Consider the following 18189-nt stretch of genomic DNA (forward strand, 5'->3'; position numbering starts at 1 on the left):
AATGTAGAACCAGGAACAGATATAGCCCTTGGTTCACTCCAGGCCTGACTGCCCTTGACCAGCACAAACACATCCTGTGGTGTACTGCATTATCATCGAACAGCCCCCGCAATATGCAACTTTTCTGGGAAGTTAGGAACCAATATACACAGGCAGTTAGGAAAGCAAAGGCTAGCTTTTTCAAACAGAAATTTGCATCCTGTAGCACAAACTCCAAAAGGTTCTGGGACATTGTAAAGTCCATGGAGAATAAGAGCACCTCCTCCCAGCTGCCCACTGCACTGAGGCAAGGAAACACTGTCATCACCAATAAATCTGCGATAATTGAGAATTTCAATAAGCATTTTTCCACGGCTGGTCGTGCTTTACACCTGGCTACCCCTATCAACAGCCCTGCGCCCCCCACAGCAAATTGCCCAAGCCTCACCCATTTCTCCTTCACCCAAATGATGTTCTGTTAGAACTGCAAAATCTGGACCCCTACAAATCAGCTGGACTAGACAATCTGGACCCTCTCTTTCTAAAATTATCCGCCGAAATGGTTGCAACCCCTATTATTAGCCTGTTCAACTTCTCTTTCGTATCGTCTGAGATCCCCAAAGATTGGAAAGCTGCCGCTGCTTTGGGTTTTCAAACATGTTCCAAGTTCAAATAAATTCCACCAATGCAAACCACTGTATATGGAATACATATTATCTTAGATTAAGAACTATTCTGGGTGCTGTCACACCCTGATCGGTTTCACTTGTCTTGGTGCTTGTCTCAGGCCCCTCCAGGTGTCACCTATCTTCCCCATTATCCCCCTGTGTATTTATACCTGTGTTCTCTGTTTGTCTGTTGCCAGTTCATCTTGTCAGGTCTTACCAGCATGTGTTCCTGTCTTCCTGCCTTTTAAAGTTTCTGTTTCCTAGTTTCCCCGGTTCTGACCATTCTGCCTGCCTTGACCCAGAGTCTGTCTGTCGTGCAGTACCTGCATGACTCTGAACCGATTACAAACCTCTGCCTGCCCTGACCCCGAGCCTGCCTGCTGTTCTGTACCTCATTGACAATGCCCTGGATTACGGACCTCTGCCTGCCCTGACTTGTCTTTTGCCTGCTCCCTGTTTAGGTCCATTAACATCTGTGATTCTAGCTGTCTGCATCTGGGTCTTATCCTGAGTTCTGATAGTATGAACTGGCCATTACTGACCCAGCAGATTCAGACCAGCTCCACAATGCTGTCTCAGAGCAAGGAGCCACCATTGGAAGACATGAGGAGTTACTGCAATGCCTTATGGAGGGACTCCATACCCTGGTGGAACAACATGACCAGGCGTTCGATACATTGCTGGAGCAATTCAAGAGATTCTCTACAAGGTAGCAAGCCACATCAGTAATGCCCCAGACTCTCAGTAACCCTGCCACCAGTGGCGCTTCTTCCCAGCCTACCCCAGTGTCTCGAGAACCCCGCTTACCACCTCCGGAGCTTTACGCTGGAGATTCTGGAACCTGCCAGGCCTTTCTCTCCCAGTGCTCCCTCATTTTTGAGCTGTAGCCTTCTGTGTTCCCATCGGACCGCTCGAGGATAGGGTACATTATAACGCTTATGTCAGGCAGGGCACATGCCTGGGCTATGGCGGTGTGGGAACAACAGTCCGCCGTCTACCTCAGTATGCAGAAGTTTGTGGCGGAAGTACGGAAGGTGTTCGAGTCTCCATTGTCCAGGAGAGAGGCTGCTCGTAAACTACTCTAGCTACGTCAAGATGCCCGTAGTGTGGCATACTATGCGGTGGATTTTCGCACATTGGTGGCTGGGAGTACCCGGAACCCGGAAGCATTGTTTGACATGTTCTTTCATGGATTATCGGAGGTGATCAAAGATGAGCTCGCAGCCCGGGAGTTGCCCATGGACCTCGACTCCCTCATAGCCTTGACCATCCGGATCGATGGGCGGCTACGAGAATGTAGGAGGGAGAGGGAATCTGTCCCCTGTCGCCTTCACTCGCCCTCGATTCCAACCTCAACTCAGAGGAATCTCGAAAACCCCTGAAGGCATTTCCGAGAGACTCTGACATCACCCGAGTGCTCACGGGAATCACAGAGGACGGTCGACTCGCCTCCTCCAGAGCTCAAGCTACTGGGAAGGGCTCGATTGTCTCCAGATGAACGTTTACGCAGACTGAACACCAGAAGCTGTATGTATTGCGGGACTACAGGACACTATATTTCCACCTGTCCATTGAAAGACCAGGCTCATCAGTAGGCACGAGTACTATGGTCAGCTGTACAGGGATTTTCCAATCTCCCATTACTCGCACCCCTCTCCATGCCACCCTGTTATGGGATGACCAGGCCAAATCACTCCTGGTGCTCATTGATTCTGGGGACAATGAAAGCTTTATCGATGCTACCTTAGTGTTGGAGCTTGGTATCACCACTCAGCCCTTCTCCATCCCCATGGATGTCAGAGCACTGGATGGGTGAACTACTGGCAGAGTGACCAGCTAAACAATTCCTATTGACCTACGAGTATCAGGGAATCCCAGTGAATGTATGCAGTTCCTGCTCATCGAGTCTCCCCATGTACCTGTGGTTTTGGTGTCACGCCCTGACCGTAGAGAGCTTTTTATGTGTTTATTTTTGTTTGGTCAAGGGGTGATTTGGGTGGGCATTCTATGTCATTATTCTTTGTTTTGTATTTCTTTCTTTTGGCCGGGTATGGTTCTCAATCAGAGACAGCTGTCTATCGTTGTCTCTGATTGACCATACTTAGGTAGCTTTTTCCCACATGGGTTTTGTGGGTAGTTATTTTCTGTTTAGTGTTTGCACCTTACGGGACTGTTTCGGTTTCATTTATTCTCTTGTTATTTTGTATTAGTGTTCAGTTCAATAAACAATAATGAACATTTACCACGCTGCGCTTTGGTCCGACTACTCTTCCTACCCTTCCTCACCTCAAAGCGGTTACATTTGGGATATTCGGGGCTCCAGAAGCACAATCCCCTGATCGACTGGTCTATTGTGGGTTGGAGACCGTGCTGCCATGCTCATGCTCAACACCCATCTGCCTTCCCCGCCGGCACAGGGTTCTTCTTTGTGGAGAAGAAGGACCAAACCCTGCACTCGTGTATCGACTACAGGGGCCTCAATGATATCATGGTAAAAAAAAAACGTTACCCTCTACCACTCATCTCCTTGGCTGTCGAATCTTTTCGGGGAGCGACCATCTTCTCCAAGTTGGACCTTCGGAAACACCTACCATCTGGTTCAGATATGGGAAGGAGATGAGTGGAAGACTTCCTTTAACATGGCTAGCTGGCACTATGAGTACTTAATTACTCATTCAGGCAGACCAATGCTCCCGCTGTGTTCCATGCCCTGGTCAACGATGTGCTCCAGGACATGCTGAACCGGTTCGTGTTTGTGTACCTCGATGATATCTTGGTCTTTTCCCGGTCAGCTCAAGAACACATCCTCCACATCTGACAAGTCCTTCAGCATCTCCTGGAGAACCAGCTTTTCATTAACCTCTGTGGTACAAGTGGGATGGTAGGATCCCACCTCGACAACGGCCAGTGAAATTGCAGGGCACCAAATTCAAAACAACAGTATTCCCATAATTAAAATTCCTCAAACATACAAATATTATATACCGTTTTAAAGATAAACCTCTTGTAAATCCAACCACAGTGTCCGATTTTAATAAGGCTTTACTGCAAAAGCACACCATGCGATTATGTTAGGTCAGTGCCTAGTCACAGAAAACCATACAGCCATTTTCCATTCAAGGAGAGGGCTCACAAAAGTCAGAAATAGCGATTAAATGAATCACTAACCTTTGATGAGCTTCATCAGATGGCACTCCCAGGACTCCATGTTAGACAATAAATGTGTGTTTTGTTGGATAATGTTCATCTTTATGTCCATAAACTTCATCTGATATTGGCGCGTTATGTTCAGAAATGCATTGTCTCAAACAAACATTCGGTGAAAGTGCAGAGAGCCACATCAATTTACAGCAATATTCATCATAAACATTGATCTAAGATACAAGTGTTTAACATACGATTAATGATAAACTTCTCCTTAATTCAACCGCTGTGTCCGATTTCAAAAAGGCTTTATGGCAAAAGCACACCATGCGATTATGTTAGGTCAGCCAGCACCTAGCCACAGAAAACCATACAGACATTTTCCAGCCAAAGGAGAGGTGTCACAAAAGTCAGAAATAGCGTTAAAATTATTCACTTACCGTTGATGATCTTCATCTGATGACACTCCCATGTATCCATGTTAGACAACAAATGTTTGTTTTGTTCGATAAAGTTCATCTTTATGTCCAAATACCTCCTTTTTGTTTGCACGTTTAGTCCTGTAATCCAAATGCATAATGCGTGGGCACTAAGTCCAGATGAAAAGTCAAAATTGTGCCATTACAGTTTGTAGAAACATGTCAAATGATGTATAGAATCAATCTTTAGGATGACTTTATCATAAATCTTCAATAATATTCCAACCTTTGTCTTTAGAAATGAAAGGGAACGGAACTCGTGCTCACGGCCGTGCACGTGACTAAACTAAAGGCTTTCAACCAGACCACTGGTTCAAACAGATTCACTCCCCCTTCACAGTAGAAGCCTGAAACAACATTCTAAAGACTGTTGACATCTAGTGGAAGCCTTAGGAAGTTCAATCTGACCGAAAAGACACAGTATATTGGATAGGCAATCACTTGAAAAACTACAAACCTCAGATTTCCCACTTCCTGGATGGATTTTCCTCAGGTTTTCGCCTGCCATATCAGTTATGTTATACTCACAGACAATATTTTAACAGTTTTGGAAACGTTAGAGTGTTTTCTATCCAAATCTACCAATTACATGCATATTCTAGCTTCTGGGCCTGAGTAGCAGGCAGTTAAATTTGGGCACGATTTTCATCCAAAATTCTGAATGCTGCCCCCTACCCTAGTGAAGTCAAAACATAGAAATGTGAGCTCCATTGCTCCAATATCTCCTTCCTTGGATATGTCATCGCTGCAGAACATATACAGATGGATCCAGACAAGGTGAGAGAGATGGTAGATTGGCCTCAACCCACATCCAGAGTGCTGCTGCAACATTTCCTGGGGTTTCCACTACTTCATCTGAGGTTACAGCATCCTGGCTTCCCTCATTTCAGCACTCACCTCTCCCAAGGTTCCCTTGACATGGTCGCCAGCAGCTGACCAGGTGTTCTCGGACCTCAAACGTCGATTCACTACAGCCCCCATCTTAGTCCATCCGGACCCATCCCGTCAGTTTGTGGTGGAGGTCGACGCCTCGGATGTCGGAGTGGGGGCTGTCCTGTCCTGGCCGGGACCAAAAGCAGCACCCCTGCACTTTCCTCTCCCATCGTCTTACCCTTGCTGAGAGAAATTATGATGTGGAAAATTGAGAACTCCTTGCCATCAAGATAGTGTGACTTGCAGTCATGCATGAATACATTTTTACATATGGATTGTCCTGGGAATTTAACCCAATATCCTGGCATTGCAATGCTCTACCAAGATGCATTACAGGGTTAGATATGCTTTTTGGGGCCTCAATTTAATATGATTTATAAGGCCTATATTAAGCCGTGTTTATGTCACCCTTTATAAAGCACAAGTTTATGTCTATATTTATAAGTTTATATTTGACATAGTGGGTTATGTCACATTTGACATGGGTGGTCATCCCACACCCTTTATAAAGCATGACCTGTGGTTATAGATGATTTGTAACACATTTATGAAGTGTTTATGAAGGATTTATGAAGCCTTTATAAGCTGCATGTCATTTAAAGCGACCACATTCTATTCATATTTACAGTAAAAATGACTCCAAAATGACACAATACATAATTTACCATTAATTTCTATTGTGTAGAAAATAATCTGAAACACAACCAAAACAAACAGTAAATGTGTAGAGCCACAAGCTTGATGTAGTCATTGCAGGCTATGAATATGGGACCAAATACTACAGTTTTGACTACTTTAATACACATATAAATTAATTTGTCACAATATAATATTTTTGGTCCTCTAAAATGGAGGGACTATGTACAAAAAGTGCTTTTCACACGATATGGATTAAAATACATTCAAATTAAAGTTGTCAGTCTGCACTTTAACATCTTAGTGTCACGTTCTGGTTGTAATTTATTGTGTTTGTCTTCATTTATTTGGTCAGGCCAGGGTGTGACATGGGTTTATTGTGGTGTGTATGTATTGGGATTGTAGCTTAGTGGGGTGTTCTAGTTAAGTCTATGGCTGTCTGAAGTGGTTCTCAATCAGAGGCAGGTGTTTATCGTTGTCTCTGATTGGGAACCATATTTAGGCAGCCATATTCTTTGTGTGTTTTGTGGGTGATTGTCCTTAGTATCTTTGTTCCTTGTTCTGTGTGTATGTGCACCAGTATTAGGCTGTTTCGGTTTTCATTACGTTTATTGTTTTGTAGGTTTTGTATTTAGATTCGTGTTACGTTTGTTCATTTAACATGGATCGCAATCTACATGCTGCATTTTGGTCCGACTCTCCTTCACACCTAGAAAACCGTTACACATAGTCATTGTATCAATTTGCCCATTTTTTTTCTACTGTGTTATTGAATTTTTAATTGTTTACTCCATGTGTAACTCTGTGTTGTCTGTTCACACTGCTATGCTTTATTTTGGCCAGGTCGCAGTTGCAAATGAGAACTTGTTCTCAACTAGCTTACCTGGTTAAATAAAGGTGAAATAAATAAAAACATTTTTTTTTTTATTATCCAAAGTTCTGGAGTACAGAGACAAAACAACCAAAAATGTGTCACTGTCCCAATATTGGAAGAATTTAATAAACTACCTTTGGGCTATGAGCAAAAGTATGCCTCTGGGGTCAAATGACCCCAGTCGGTAGCTTGAGGGTTAAACATGTAAATCAAATAAATAAAGGATTTTGCTGTATTTTTACATCACATATGTGTTCTTGTGTTGATCCACATTATTTGCAAGTGGAAAAGCATAATGGTATTGAGTGTGTATATAAATTGTAAAGTAGCAATCACTACCATACTTAAGTCATTTGTTAAATGCATTGTGTCTCAGTCAACAGTAGCCCCTATACACAACAGGAGAGTACATAGGTTTCAGTGGTGGGAATTCACACACTAGGGCTCTCCTGATCTCTATCAACTCTCACTGACATCAGGGTCATCATTATATCTCAATGACAGGTCACACACACACACACACACACACACACACACACACACACACACACACACACACACACACACACACACACTGGGCTTTGGCGTCAGTTACATCATCAATCAACAATAGGAAGTCACAATCTTCAGGTGACAGTTTAATACTCTGAGAAGTGTTTAATAGTTCTATTCAATATGGGTGATATACACCTGATTTGTTCTAGGATTCACACCCTTGGATGAATAACAGCAGCAAACAAATCAACGTCTGCATAGAAACAGGTTAGACAGCCCTATGGCGCCTCAAAAATCTGATTAGCAAGTTTTTTGTAAGCTTTCATGGGAACGTGGGTCCACTGCTATTTACTCCATGTGTTTCAGTCATTTTACACTATAAACCCCTGGTAAGGAGGAGGAGCAGAGAGGTAAAACGTGACAGTCCAGTAATCTGAGAGGACTGAGCGATGGGTAAACACTGATCTAGAGAGTCCTGTACAGGAACCCAGTCTTCTGTCCTCTCTTCTTCCTTCACACACTCTTAGAAAAAAAAGGTGCTAGCTAGAACCTGAAAGGGTACATTGGCTGTCCCTCCAGGTAGAACTATCTCGGGTTCCAGGTAGAACACTTTCCACAGAAGGTTCTACGTGGAACCCAAAAGGGTTCTACCTGAAACCAAAAAGGGTTCTCCTATGGGGACAGCCAAAGAACCCTTTTTTGTTTTGCCAACTATTTTACCTGTAAGACCACCAGTGTGGTGGGGGTGTGTCCCTGCCTTCCTCTGCTGGACTGTATCAGCTATGTGCCCCCTCTGTCAGGGAGTGATAGAGGCATAGAGGTAAGGTCAAACTGAAGGGCCTTCTTCATTGCTTCATGGTATTATACAAATTAATCAATTGTTTAATTAGTGTAATCAATTGTTTAATATAGTACTATCAGGAAGGCATATTATTAGAATATATGAATAATATTATATGAATATACAGTATATCCTCCTACATCACCATGGTAATGTAGTAACAGTCCAACAAAATGGTTTGCCAATGAAAAACTTCCATATTTTTCTTGGTAAGCACTAATGTTGAATTTTTGTCGTTGTTGTTCAGTACCCCTAGTACCTTTATTTTTTTGCCGTACAGCGGAGGCCTATCTGAACTTTAATGTAATAACAGTGTAATACACATGCATCTGGCTATGCAGACAACGTGCGCAGACGCTAGTAGCTGAAGGTGTTGTTTGTCAACACAATACCCTGACATGGCGCCTGTTTGTCTCTAGGGCCTTTGAAATTGATGATCATCAGGTCACACAGTCTCAGTCACTGACTGCACTTGGCAGTAAGCAAATCTGGGCAACACAGGAGGCCAAAAGTATTACATTTCTATGGCCTGACTCCAAGAGATGGTCTCAGCCCACTGCCAGTGCTCATCAGTTCCTCTCTTATCGCTATTCTTCCTCTCTATCAGAGACGTTCAGTTCTGTCCTTTTGGTCCAAACATGCCCGTTGGCTCAGGCACCCTCTTATTGTTGATAAAGTGGGCTGTTGCGACTACTGCACTCTATAAGCTATAGATGATAATCTTTCTGGTAAGAAGAGGGGCGGGGGCGTATGCCTTATGGCTAACGAGACATGGTGTGATGAAAGAAACATACAGGAACTCAAATCCTTCTGTTCAACTGATTTAGAATACCTCACAATCAAATGTCGACCACATTATCTACCAAGAGAATTCTCTTCGATCATAATCACAGCCGTATATATCCCCCCCCAAGCAGATACATCGATGGCTCTGAACGAACTTTATTTGACTCTTTGCAAACTGGAATCCATTTATCCGGAGGCTCGGTTGGAGCGAGTGGTCGCATCTGCACGTCGCTCCAACGGGTAGTATAACTTTTTCATTATATTTCATTATATCACAACGGTTTGATTTGTCTTATCTTAGCAATTTCTTCTCAGCTAGCTACATAGCCGTCTTTGTATCAAAGATAATTGCGTAATTATCGTATTTCGCCGTCCTAACGTAGTCTTCACTAGCCAGCTAGCTAACGTCCACTGATTAGCTGCACTGAGAAACTATTACTATTACACTCAACTGAACGACTTGATTAGTTTAGTGTTAGCTACCTACATAGCTGTCTTTGCTGTCTTCGTATCATCGTATCATCGTATCCAAGATAATTGTGTTGTTTAGGTTTAGAGTGTGTAGTCTTAGAGTGATTAACTTAATTTACAGAGGTTAGCTAGCCAGCTGTTTGTCGTCCTTAACGTAGGTGACTCTGCTAGCTAGCCAACTCTGCTAGCTAGCCAACAGCTAGCCAACGCTAGCCAACGTCTTCTGTATAGAACTCAACTACCCGGTCGCATTCACAGGTTGTATCACTTTTTCACTTCATTTCATTACAGTACAACGGTTTGATTTGTTTGATCGTAGCTAGCTAACAAGCTTAGCTAGCTACAGAGCCAAAGTTGTATCAAAGATAATTGGGTAGTCTAGAGCGATTTTCTAGGTTACTAGCCATCTATTGTCGTTCTTTTACAAGCGTAACGTAAACAACACTGCTAGCTAGCCTGCTTGCCCCCAGGCAGACAACACTGCAGAAACTATTACACTCAACGGATGTTTTGACTTGATTAGTGTCTGTCAACAACTTTTCACCCACTGCCAGCTGGCCCCTGCTTCAGCAGTACTGTATCATTTTAATCATTTTAGTCAATAAGATTCTTGCTACGTAGCTTAACTTTCTGAACATTCGAGACGTGTAGTCCACTTGTCATTCAATCTCCTTTGCATTAGCGTAGCCTCTTCTGTAGCCTGTCAACTATGTGTCTGTTTATCCCTGTTCTCTCCTCTCTGCACAGACCATACAAACGCTCCCACACCGCGTTCCGCTGTCCTACTCTGGTGGTCCCAGCGCGCACGACCCACGTGGAGTTCCAGGTCTCCGGTAGCCTCTGGAACTGCCAATCTGCGGTCAACAAGGCAGAGTTCATCTCAGCCTATGCCTCCCTCCAGTCCCTCGACTTCTTGGCACTGACGGAAACATGGATCACCACAGACAACACTGCTACTCCTACTGCTCTCTCTTCGTCCGCCCACGTGTTCTCGCACACCCCGAGAGCGTCTGGTCAGCGGGGTGGTGGCACCCGGGATCCTCATCTCTCCCAAGTGGTCATTCTCTCTTTCTCCCCTTACCCATCTGTCTATCGCCTCCTTTGAATTCCATGCTGTCACAGTTACTAGCCCTTTCAAGCTTAACATCCTTATCATTTATCGCCCTCCAGGTTCCCTCGGAGAGTTCATCAATGAGCTTGATGCCTTGATAAGCTCCTTTCCTGAGGACGGCTCACCTCTCACAGTTCTGGGCGACTTTAACCTCCCCCGTCTACCTTTGACTCTTTCCTCTCTGCCTCCTTCTTTCCACTCCTCTCCTCTTTTGACCTCACCCTCTCACCTTCCCCCCTACTCACAAGGCAGGCAATACGCTCGACCTCATCTTTACTAGATGCTGTTCTTCCACTAACCTCACTGCAACTCCCTCCAAGTCTCCGACCACTGCCTTGTATCCTTTTCCCTCTCGCTCTCATCCAACACCTCCCACACTGCCCCTACTCGGATGGTATCGCGCCGTCCCAACCTTCGCTCTCTCTCCCCCGGAGATGATCTCTCCTCTTCCATCCTATCATCTCTTCCCTCCGCTCAAACCTTCTCCCACCTATCTCCTGATTCTGCCTCCTCAACCCTCCTCTCCTCCCTCTCTGCATCCCTTGACTCTCTATGTCCCCTATCCTCCAGGCCGGCTCGGTCCTCCCCTCCCGCTCCGCGTGGCTCGATGACTCATTGCGAGCTCACAGAACAGGGCTCCGGGCAGCCGAGCGGAAATGGAGGAAAACTCGCCTCCCTGCGGACCTGGCATCCTTTCACTCCCTCCTCTCTACATTTTCCTCCTCTGTCTCTGCTGCTAAAGCCACTTTCTACCACGCTAAATTCCAAGCATCTGCCTCTAACCCTAGGAAGCTCTTTGCCACCTTCTCCTCCCTCCTGAATCCTCCGCCCCCTCCCCCTCCCTCCTCCCTCTCTGCAGATGACTTCGTCAACCATTTTGAAAAGAAGGTCAACGACATCCGATCCTCGTTTGCTAAGTCAAACGACACCGCTGTTCTGCTCACACTGCCCTACCCTGTGCTCTGACCTCTTTCTCCCCTCTCTCTCCAGATGAAATCTCGCGTCTTGTGACCGGCCGCCCAACAACCTGCCCGCTTGACCCTATCCCCTCCTCTCTTCTCCAGACCATTTCCGGAGACCTTCTCCCTTACCTCACCTCGCTCATCAACTCATCCCTGACCGTTGGCTACGTCCCTTCCGTCTTCAAGAGAGCGAGAGTTGCACCCCTTCTGAAAAAACCTACACTCGATCCCTCCGATGTCAACAATTACAGACCAGTATCCCTTCTTTCTTTTCTCTCAAAACTCTTGAACGTGCCGTCCTTGGCCAGCTCTCCCTGCTATCTCTCTCTGAATGACCTTCTTGATCCAAATCAGTCAGGTTTCAAGACTAGTCATTCAACTGAGACTGCTCTCCTCTGTATCACGGAGTGCTCCGCACTGCTAAAGCTAACTCTCTCTCCTCTGCTCTCATCCTTCTAGATCTATCGGCTGCCTTCGATACTGTGAACCATCAGATCCTCCTCTCCACCCTCTCCGAGTTGGGCATCTCCGGCGCGCCCACGCTTCATTGCGTCCTACCTGACAGGTCGCTCCTACCAGGTGGCGTGGCGAGATCTGTCTCCCTCACCACGCGCTCTCACCACTGGTGTCCCCCAGGGCTCTGTTCTTGGCCCTCTCCTATTCTCGCTATACACCAAGTCACTTGGCTCTGTCATAACCTCACATGGTCTCTCTTATCATTGCTATGCAGACGACACACAATTAATCTTCTCCTTTCCCCCTTCTGATGACCAGGTGGCGGAATCGCATCTCTGCATGTCTGGCAGACATATCAGTGTGGATGACGGATCACCACCTCAAGCTGAACCTCGGCAAGACGGAGCTGCTCTTCCTCCCGGGGAAGGACTGCCCGTTCCATGATCTTTGCCATCACGGTCGACAACTCCATTGTGTCCTCCTCCCAGAGCGCCAAGAACCTTGGCGTGATCCTGGACAACACCCTGTCGTTCTCAACTAACATCAAGGCGGTGGCCCGTTCCTGTAGGTTCATGCTCTACAACATCCGGGTACTAACCCTGCCTCACACAGGAGCCGCAGGTCCTAATCCAGGCACTTGTCATCTCCCGTCTGGATTACTGCAACTCGCTGTTGGCTGGGCTCCCTGCCTGTGCCATTAAACCCCTTCAACTCATCCAGAACGCTGCAGCCCGTCTGGTGTTCAACCTTCCCAAGTTCTCTCACGTCACCCCGCTCCTCCGTTCTCTCCACTGGCTTCCAGTTGAAGCTCGCATCCGCTACAAGACCATGGTGCTTGCCTACGGAGCTGTGAGGGGGCACCTCAGTACCTCCAGGCTCTGATCAGGCCCTACACCCAAACAAGGGCACTGCGTTCATCCACCTCTGGCCTGCTCGCCTCCCTACCACTGAGGAAGTACAGCTCCCGCTCAGCCCAGTCAAAACTGTTCGCTGCCCTGGCCCCCAATGGTGGAACAAACTCCCTCACGACGCCAGGACAGCGGAGTCAATCACCACCTTCCGGAGACACCTGAAACCCCACCTCTTTAAGGAATACCTAGGATAGGTTAAGTAATCCCTCTCACCCCACCCCCTAAGTTTTGATGCACTATTGTTAAGTGACTGTCCCACTGGATGTCATAAGGTGAATGCACCAATTTGTAAGTCGCTCTGGATAAGAGCGTCTGCTAAATGACTTAAATGTAAAATGTAATGTAAATGATTTTAACAAGGCTAATCTGAAAACAAGACTCCCTAAATTTTATCAGCATATCGATTGCGCAACCAGAGGTGGAAAAACCTTGGATCATTGTTACTCTAACTTCCGCGACGCATATAAGGCCCTGCCCCGCCCTCCTTTCGGAAAAGCTGACCACGACTGCATTTTGTTGATCCCTGCCTACAGACAGAAACTAAAACAAGAGGCTCCCACGCTGAGGTCTGTCCAACGCTGGTCCGACCAATCTGATTTCACACTCCAAGACTGCTTCCATCACGTGGACTGGGATATGTTTCGTATTGCGTCAGATAACAATATTGAGCTGTTCGCTGATTCGGTGTGCGAGTTCATTAGAACGTGCGTTGAAGATGTCGTTCCCATAACAACGATTAAAACATTCCCTAACCAGAAACCGTGGATTGATAGCAGCATTCGGGTGAAACTGAAAGCGCGAACCACTGCTTTTAATCAGGGCAAGGTGACTGGTAACATGACCGAATACAAACAGTGCAGCTATTCCCTCCACAAGGCTATCAAACAAGCTAAGCGTCAGTACAGAGACAAAGTAGAATCTCAATTCAACGGCTCAGACACAAGAGGCATGTGGCAGGGTCTACAGTCAATCACGGACTACAAGAAGAAATCCAGCCCAGTCACGGACCAGGATGTCTTGCTCCCAGGCAGACTAAATAACTTTTTTGCCCGCTTTGAGGACAATACAGTGCCACTGACACCGCCTGCAACGAAAACATGCGGACTCTCCTTCACTGCAGCTGAGGTGAGTAAGACATTTAAACGTGTTAACCCTCGCAAGGCTGCAGGCCCAGACGGCATCCCCAGCCGCGCCCTCAGAGCATGCGCAGACCAGCTGGCCGGTGTGCTTACGGACATATTCAATCAATCCCTATACCAGTCTGCTGTTCCCACATGCTTCAAGAGGGCCACCATTGTTCCTGTCCCCAAGAAAGCTAAGGTAACTGAGCTAAACGACTACCGCCCCGTAGCACTCACTTCCGTCATCATGAAGTGCTTTGAGAGACTAGTCAAGGACCATATCACCTCCACCCTACCTGACACCCTAGACCCACTCCAATTTGCTTACCGCCCAAATAGGTCCACAGACGATGCAATCTCAACCACACTGCACACTGCCCTAACCCATCTGGACAAGAGGAATACCTATGTGAGAATGCTGTTCATCGACTACAGCTCGGCATTCAACACCATAGTACCCTCCAAGCTCGTCATCAAGTTCGAGACCCTGGGTCTCGACCCCGCCCTGTGCAACTGGGTACTGGACTTCCTGACAGGCCGCCCCCAGGTGGTGAGGGTCGGCAACAACATCTCCACCCCGCTGATCCTCAACACTGGGGCCCCACAAGGGTGCGTTCTGAGCCCTCTCCTGTACTCCCTGTTCACCCACGACTGCGTGGCCACGCACGCCTCCAACTCAATCATCAAGTTTGCGGACGTCACAACAGTGGTAGGCTTGATTACCAACAACTACGAGACGGCCTACAGGGAGGAGGTGAGGGCCCTCGGAGTGTGGTGTCAGGAAAATAACCTCACACTCAACGTTAACAAAACTAAGGAGATGATTGTGGACTTCAGGAAACAGCAGAGGGAACACCCCCTATCCACATCGATGGAACAGTAGTGGAGAGGGTAGCAAGTTTTAAGTTCCTCGGCATACACATCACAGACAAACTGAATTGGTCCACTCACACAGACAGCATCGTGAATAAGGCGCAGCAGCGCCTCTTCAACCTCAGGAGGCTGAAGAAATTAGGCTTGTCACCAAAAGCACTCACAAACTTCTACAGATGCACAATCGAGAGCATCCTGTCGGGCTGTATCACCGCCTGGTACGGCAACTGCTCCGCCCACAACCGTAAGGCTCTCCAGAGGGTAGTGAGGTCTGCACAACGCATCACCGGGGGCAAATTACCTGCCCTCCAGGATACCTACACCACCCGATGTTACAGGAAGGCCATAAAGATCATCAAGGACAACAACTACCCGAGCCACTGCCTGTTCACCCCGCTATCATCCAGAAGGCTAGGTCAGTACAGGTGCATCAAAGCTGGGACCGAAAGACTGAAAAACAGCTTCTATCTCAAGGCCATCAGACTGTTAAACAGCCACCACTAACATTGGGTGGCTGCTGCCAACACACTGACACAACTCCAGCCACTTTAATAATGGGAATTGATGGGAAATGATGTAAATATATCACTGGCCACTTTAAACAATGCTACTTTATATAATGTTACATACCCTACATTATTCATCTCATATGCATACGTATATACTGTACTCTATATCATCGACTGCATCCTTATGTAATACATGTATCACTAGCCACTTTAACTATGCCACTTTGTTTACATACTCATCTCATATGTATATACTGTACTCGATACCATCTACTGTATCTTGCCTATGCTGCTCTGTACCATCACTCATTCATATATCTTAATGTACATATTCTTTATCCCCTTACACTCTGTATAAGACAGTAGTTTTGGAATTGTTAGTTAGATTACTTGTTGTTTATTACTGCATTGTCGGAACTAGAAGCACAAGCATTTCGCTACACTCTGCTAACCATGTGTATGTGACAAATGAAATTTGATTTGAGATACTTTCTGCTAAGCAGTATGTGTCTGAAGGTTTTCTTAAGGAGGAGCATCTGATTTTCTTGTCATGACAAATAGAAAGAGATTTAATCACCTGTTGGACACCAAACATGTTCCTAATGCATGGGATTATGTCCTAACCATGTGATCTAAACAGAAAACCACTCAAATCAGGACCACAATTCCGATTTCTCTGGGGTGGCCCTGCAGTACACTGCTTCTGTCTGTAGAGAGAGCTCTTTTACCTGTTTCTGCTTGTCACCCATTGACATTATAGAAAATACAGGCCATTTAAAAACTTGAAGACTAAGTAAAGATTTGAGCCACGCATGTACTGTATGATACAGTGCCTTGCGAAAGTATTCGGCCCCCTTGAACTTTGCGACCTTTTGCCACATTTCAGGCTTCAAACATAAAGATATAAAACTGTATTTTTGTGAAGAATCAACAACAAGTGGGACACAATCATGAAGTGGAACGACATTTATTGGATATTTCAAACTTTTTTAACAAATCAAAAACTGAAAAATTGGGCGTGCAAAATTATTCAGCCTCCTTAAGTTAATACTTTGTAGCACCACCTTTTGCTACGATTACAGCTGTAAGTTGCTTGGGGTATGTCTATCAGTTTTGCACATCGAGAGACTGAAATGTTTTCCCATTCCTCCTTGCAAAAGAGCTCAAGCTCAGTGAGGTTGGATGGAGAGCATTTGTGAACAGCAGTTTTCAGTTCTTTCCACAGACTTTGACTTGGCCATTCTAACACCTGGATATGTTTATTTTTGAACCATTCCATTGTAGATTTTGCTTTATGTTTTGGATCATTGTCTTGTTGGAAGACAAATCTCCGTCCCAGTCTCAGGTCTTTTGCAGACTCCATCAGGTTCTTCCAGAATGGTCCTGTATTTGGCTCCATCCATCTTCCCATCAATTTTAACCATCTTCCCTGTCCCTGCTGAAGAAAAGCAGGCCCAAACCATGATGCTGCTACCACCATGTTTGACAGTGGGGATGGTGTGTTCAGGGTGATGAGCTGTGTTGTTTTTACGCCAAACATAACGTTTTGCATTGTTGCCAAAAATTTCAATTTTGGTTTCATCTGACCAGAGCACCTTCTTCCACATGTTTGGTGTGTCTCCCAGGTGGCTTGTGGCAAACTTTAAACAACACTTTTTATGGATATCTTTAAGAAATGGCTTTCTTCTTGCCACTCTTCCATAAAGGCCAGATTTGTGCAATATACGACTGATTGTTGTCCTATGGACAGAGTCTCCCACCTTAGCTGTAGATCTCTGCAGTTCATCCAGAGTGATCATGGGCCTCTTGGCTGCATCTCTGATCAGTCTTCTCCTTGTATGAGCTGAAAGTTTAGAGGGACGGCCAGGTCTTGGTAGATTTGCAGTGGTCTGATACTCCTTCCATTTCAATATTATCGCTTGCACAGTGCTCCTTGGGATGTTTAAAGCTTGGGAAATATTTTTGTATCCAAATCCGGCTTTAAACTTCTTCACAACAGTATCTCGGACCTGCCTGGTGTGTTCCTTGTTCTTCATGATGCTCTCTGCGCTTTTAACGGACCTCTGACACTATCACAGTGCAGGTGCATTTATACGGAGACTTGATTACACACAGGTGGATTGTATTTATCATCATTAGTAATTTAGGTCGACGTTGGATCATTCAGAGATCCTCACTGAACTTCTGGAGAGTTTGCTGCACTGAAAGTAAAGGGGCTGAATAATTTTGCACGCCCATATGTCATGCAGGCTACGTTAACACCCATAGACAAATTCAGTTAACACCCTACAAGGGCTTGTTATTGTTTGTTTGTAACCACCTACACGGTTTGAGCTATTTATTCTCTCTCTCTCTCCCTCTCTCTCCCTCTCCCTCCCTCCCTCCCTCGGCAACATATATTTGTACATTGCCAAAGCAAGTGAAATAAACAATAAACAAAATGTACAGTAAACATTACTCACAAAAGTAAGAATAGAGACATTAGAGAAAGAATACAGACATGTCTAATGTCACGTCTAAATACAGTGTTGTAATGATGTGCAAATAGTAAAAGTACAAAAGAGAAAATAAATCAACATAAATATAGGTTGTATTTACAATGGTGTATGTTTTTCACTGGTTTCCCTATTCTTGTGGCAACAGGTCACAAATCGTGCTGCCGTGATTGCACACTGTGGTATTTCACCCAATAGATATGGGAGTTTATCCAAATCGGATTTGTTTTCGAATTCTTTGTGGGTCTGTGTAATCTGAGGAAAATATGTGCCTCTGATACGGTCATACATTTGGCAGGAGGTCAGGAAGTGCAGCTCAGTTTCCACCTCCTTGTGTGGGCAGTGTGCACATAGCCTGTGGCGGTCTTTCTAAATAGCAAGGCTATGCTCATTGAGTCTGTATATAGTCAAAGATTTCCTTAATTTGGGTCAGTCACAGTGTTCA

The sequence above is a fragment of the Oncorhynchus gorbuscha genome, linkage group LG21 (genome assembly GCF_021184085.1).
Source record: "Oncorhynchus gorbuscha isolate QuinsamMale2020 ecotype Even-year linkage group LG21, OgorEven_v1.0, whole genome shotgun sequence".
NCBI lineage: Eukaryota > Metazoa > Chordata > Actinopteri > Salmoniformes > Salmonidae > Oncorhynchus > Oncorhynchus gorbuscha.